The sequence below is a fragment of the Capra hircus genome, chromosome 4, assembly GCF_001704415.2.
Source record: "Capra hircus breed San Clemente chromosome 4, ASM170441v1, whole genome shotgun sequence".
In the NCBI taxonomy this organism is placed as follows: domain Eukaryota; kingdom Metazoa; phylum Chordata; class Mammalia; order Artiodactyla; family Bovidae; genus Capra; species Capra hircus.
The window spans coordinates 14,052,427-14,057,891 of record NC_030811.1 but is presented as its reverse complement, the minus strand read 5'-3'; the positions used below and the strand labels follow the sequence as shown (position 1 = coordinate 14,057,891).

At 42.8% G+C, this 5,465-nt stretch overlaps 1 long non-coding RNA gene across 1 annotated transcript; it reads left to right on the top strand.

Annotated features, from left to right (window-relative positions):
- LOC102182475 lies at positions 1,742–4,559 on the top strand. The gene is made up of 3 exons (XR_309970.2): positions 1,742–1,824; positions 4,013–4,130; positions 4,443–4,559. It is a non-coding gene; the product is annotated as an uncharacterized LOC102182475 (long non-coding RNA).

The following is a 5,465-nucleotide window of genomic DNA, read 5'->3' as shown; positions in this document are numbered from 1 at the left end:
AATGTGAAACTAAGGCTCCTAAAGGAACCAATCCAAACATAGAAAGGTCATTGAATTAGACTCTGCCATAAGGAATACATACACATATATCTGGTCTCCCCTAGTCTCATCTAGATTTCTGACTTTTTCTTGCCCATGGGTTGACTTCTCTTCAAACATATTCCATACCTTATGTGGCCACCACTAACTAGAGATGACTCACGGTACCAAAAATGCAATCAGAGAAAGTATGAGCAGGCATATTAGTTTCAAGGCATCCATTCCACATCTAACACCTACAGCAAATTTTACAGTTGAGATATTGAGAGGAAGATAAGACATTTGTAATTCAGAGGACAAGGAGACAGAACACTTCCTGGAATCTACAGACTTGGACAGGGGTTAGGAAGTAGGACTTGGAAACAATCCTGTTTATAGTGGTTAACACAGGATCTATCCTGATGATCCAGGAATCTTCTAATGTTAAAACAACAAGAGGAAACAGTCTGATTCATTCTTTTCTCTCACTCTCCTCAAATTAAAGTTCCAGCTAAGCACTGACCTTTCACAAAAAACAGCAACAACAACAACCAAGATACCAAAGAAGGAAATCTCCCAGATGTGATGATTTTGGCCCAGTGAATCTGCCCCATACCTCCGGGGTCATCCTGCTACAGTTTTAAGAACCATCCTGCTCCCTGGGAACACAGGCTTCCTGGGCACCAAATTCCTCCAGCATGCGTGCTCCTCAGCTTCTCTTCAAGACCAGCACTGCTGCCCTGCTCCTGGGTCTCTTCCTGACACTGCGGACGGTCCCAACTCAAGGACAAACGTAAGTCATCGGTTTTCCTCCCTATATAAATTCTTTCAGGGAGAACACTTCTGTCAACCCAGAAACCCACATTATGCACCTACAGTTTATTTACCTGCTCCAAGAGGACCCATCCTGGGAGTCCTCACTATTTGTGTCTCCTGGTCTCAAGCTCTCCCTGTTCAGAATCTGTTGGAGAGATTACTGAATCCATGACCTACACCTACTTTGTGTTTTAACTCAGTTATCTATTCTTGTTTCATTCTCATCATTTTCCCACAAAACAACAGAATAGGCAGGAATGTTAGCATTGTGGTCAGCCCTGGGATAAGCTTTGGATAAGATGCCTAAGCTGCACAAGAGTGGATATGACTTTGTTCACAACCCAGTATAAGGGCTATGCTGATCCACCAACTCAGATGATCCCTGTGACTTCATCAGCAACAGTGCTCACCTTAGGTGCGTGTCATGCCAAGTGGATCCTTAAGAGTGATGGCACTGATGTGTCTTCCCCGTTCCTTTGATTCCCCTGCTCTCTCTGCCTGTTGCTTCCATATCCCTACCAGCCTGCCTCAATCCTGGACTTGTTTGTTTTTTTTTTTAATCGAAACAACTCAGAACTTGGTTTCAATGCTCTACATTATAACCCAGAATCAAAACTCATATGTGTCGTTAGTAATGGTGTGAAATGGATACAGCCCTCTGGACAGATTAAGTCTCTTGCTATCAAAATTTTGAATGTATACATTTTGACCTAGCCATTCCACTTGTAGAGATGTGTCCTAAAGAGATATTCACAGAAGTACATGAAGATACAAATGAGTGAGGATGTTTGCAGCATTGTTTATGATGATAAACAAAAATTGAAAATAACAGAAATGTCAACCTGGACTTTTACCAGACCTTTTTATGTCTCTTTTGCCATATCTAGGCAGAATGTAATTTCAATAACCCTGAGAGTTGAACGAGTTGGGAACTCAGATGACTATATCGTAACACTCACAGTTACAAGTCATGTACCTGTATACTTAGTGGTAAGTAAAGATTTGGGGATTATCATAAGTAAGGAGAGAGAAGAGAAATAGCCTCATAAACAATTTTTGTGGTCACTAATGATATGAAGTGAAACAGCATCTCACAAAGAAGTCACCTGCAAATACTATTGCATTTGCAACCCTGGTAGAAATGTGTGTATTATTACTTCAATTTTAAAAGTCAAGAAGTGATATTACAGATGGAATAGTAGATTCACAAATTCAGAATGCACATTGGTAAGTGCTAGGTGCCAGGAGGTTCTCTGTGGGTACCTTAGTGTTTAATTGGGACAGAATTGCAGTTTAGAAAAGTGAAAAATTCATGAGATGGATAATGGTGAGATATGCACAACAATGTGAATGTACTGAGTGCCTCTGAACTGTACAGTTAAATATGGTTAAAATAGCATGCTTTATATTATGTGACTTTTACTGCAATTTTTAAAAAGCCATTTAAAAGAAAAAGTGATGATATGCAGGCGATAAATGAGTAGAAGTTTTTAAGCATGTCAGGACCCTTCACTTCCCCAGGTGAGTGGAGGAGAGGAGAGGAGAGGACAGAAGAAAGCAATATGAAAGAGGAAATAACCAAGAGGGTTAAGACTGAGTGACAAGGACAGAGGAGCTTTGTTAGACTTGAGCCATCCACGACCGTGCCTCTGTCCAGTGCAGTGATGAGGTTGAGTCAGGGAGATTCCACTCAACAGGCCATGGCAGATGGGAGAGGAGCTGCAAACTGAGAGTGAAAGTCATTCATTCGTGTCTGACTCTGTGATCCCATGGACTATACAGTCCGTGGAATTCTCCAGGTCAGAACACTGGAGTGCATAGACTTTCCCTTCTCCAGGGGATCTTCCCAATCCAGGAATCGAACCCAGGTCTCCTGCATTGCAGGCGGATTCTTTACCAGCTGATCCACAAGGGAAGCCCTAATTATGTCTTCCCCACAGATGGGAGACTTACTGTCACATTAGAATTGGCTTTCCCATTTCCTACCTCTATTACTTTTCCCCACTATCTTCACTGAGTCTTCAGATCCCTTATATCTTCTACTTCAGGATATCTGATAACAATCCTTGACTCCTTTGAGGCTTCCTTGGGGTTTTTGGAAAACAGAGCAAACAGAGGAGAAAGCTGCAAAGCTATCAAAACCCTAAGAAGAAATACATAGAGTATCTGACATTTATTCAAATGTAAAAGATGCCGGAAATGCTTCTGAGACTCCCCTTTCCAGAGATTTTCTCTGTTGCCATTTCAGGAAGGTCTTGGAACTTTCTCTTTTCAGGTCTGACCTCAGCAGACTGCTTCTCCCATCCGAGAATCTCAGTCATTTCTTTCATCTTCTATCTAGGTTATAATTCTATTGCGGGAGGAAAACAGGCACGAAGTACCAGGTGGCCAAGAGCTTTCTGACTCCAAGTGTCTTTATTGGTACAACATGCATAGTACTTTACCTAAATAAAGCTCTGTATCATACACAACACACAAACCTCATGAACTCATACAGACTAAAGAAGTAAGTATTGATACTTACTTCAATACCTCAATCTCATGATACCTCATAGAATGAGAAGCTCCGAGGGATAAATGCCACATCACAAAGCTGAAAAGCAGGATACATGGGAAAATATTTGTTTTGGGGATTTTCCCCCACCACACCAGAGCAGAAAACTGATGATTCCAATCTCCATGACCCTCTTGGTTCACCGACAAGCTCATTTAAATCATTTCCTATCTACTTCAGGTGGGGAGCTTCCGAACTAGACACAGTCCAACCATGGTGACCTCTTGGCACTTCCATTGCTCAAAATAAAGAACATTTCACATATCAGTTGTTGAGTTAAAGACTAGGCAGACCTTCACAGGTGTATTTCTCCCCACGCCAGTGGACAAAACCAAGCATGGTGTCTGACGACACCTTCAAATCCAACTCTAAAACTTAGTCACACGGCAAGCCAATAAAGTATCTTTTTCACGATGCAAGTCAAAGTTGAAAAGGGCAGAGAAGAATTACCGAAAGACTGACTAAAGTTGAGTCTGGCCCTAAATACATTAGGGGTGATGTCTGGGGGAAACCTTGGTGCCCGCTCTGTGTTGGCCTTAAACATGCTTATTTTGCATAATAGTTACTGGGCTGCCTCAGCCTGAGCCTCTCTCTTTAATCCTTTCCCATCCTCTTTCTCCTCAGGTTAAAGCCACACTCGAAGGCTCTGATGATGTAACTTTTCCTTATGGTAATTTTGTTTACACGGCCTGTCTGTGTCCTAACTGTTCAAAAAATTTCTTCTGGGACATACAAGGACCTGGTAAGTGAAGAAGCTTCCTGCCTGACCGTTAGTGGCAGATAAGGGGGAATGCGAGGAGAGGATAAAGTGAAAAGGGGTAATCAAGACATGGCCAAAAGCAGAGAAAAAAGGGAGTGAAGCAAAAATGAAACACAAGACGTACAGGCAGTGTGAGCAATGGCTCTATGCGGAGGAAGTGAGGGCGGCTGGTAAAGGCTGCGTCTTGTATAGGAGCCTGAGAAACGGGGCTGAGTGTCAGACAGTAAAAGGCAGGGTAGAATGGTTTGTCGGTGGATTCCAGCTGTCTAACAGAGCCTTGCTTCTTCTCTCTAGCAAATGGGATCCTAATAGGGAAGGCTGAAGTCGTGTCAGAGGAAAATATATGCCCTTCTGATGTGGAAATCTCCACCCCTGTTTACAAAGTTTGTAGCAAGCGTGAAATCGTCGTAACACTCTGATCTGGAGAGTCTGCTAACTCTGAGGTTGTGAGCATCTGTGTGGAATAGAAAATAAACCTCCCACTGGCTTCTCACTGTGCTGTCTGTGTTCCTTCCCCAAATCTTAGTACAGTGTCTATTCAGACACCACAGTGTCCTAATGAATCAGTATTTTAATAAACCTTCTCAGGGATGATAAATAAGCATCCATTTCCTAGCAGACGAGAAGAAAGAGAAGACAGGAATTTACTCTCACCATTAAAGTGGGACAGGAAATATCCAGAGGGAGAACTGCCCCTAGGGCTTAAATTAAGGGCAGAACTGAGCGATGGTTCTAAGGAGCGGTACCCAACCTTATTGGAATGAGGGACCAGTTTTGTGGAAGGCAATTTTTCCATGGACCTGGTGGTGGGGGGTGATTTGGGGATGATTCAAGCACATTATATTTATTATACACTTTATTTCTATTATTATACCATCAGTTCCACCTCAGATTATCAGGCATTAGATCCCAGAGGCTGGGAACCCCAGAATTAAGTTTCCCTTCTATTTTAGGACAATTACATCCAGCTGCCTCTCCCAGTTATTGGAAAGTTCAATGAATCTGAAGTCCTAAAATTATTATCTCTTGCTGCTCCTGAAATGGTAGCAAGGAATATACTCATAGGAGCTCAGGTTTGCTGGGATCCTGACCAGGATGTTCCTTCCCTTCACCCAAGCTCCTTCATCACAATAAACCAAAACAAAAAGCAAGTAGATACCTATTGCTAGCGAGAATGAGGGGCTATGGGAACCATTCAGCCCTGCTGCTGCTGCTAAGTCGCTTCAGTCATATCCAACTCTGTGCAACCCCAGAGACGGCAGCCCACCAGGCTCCCCCATCCCTGGGGTTCTCCAGGCATATATAAATAGGTGAAGC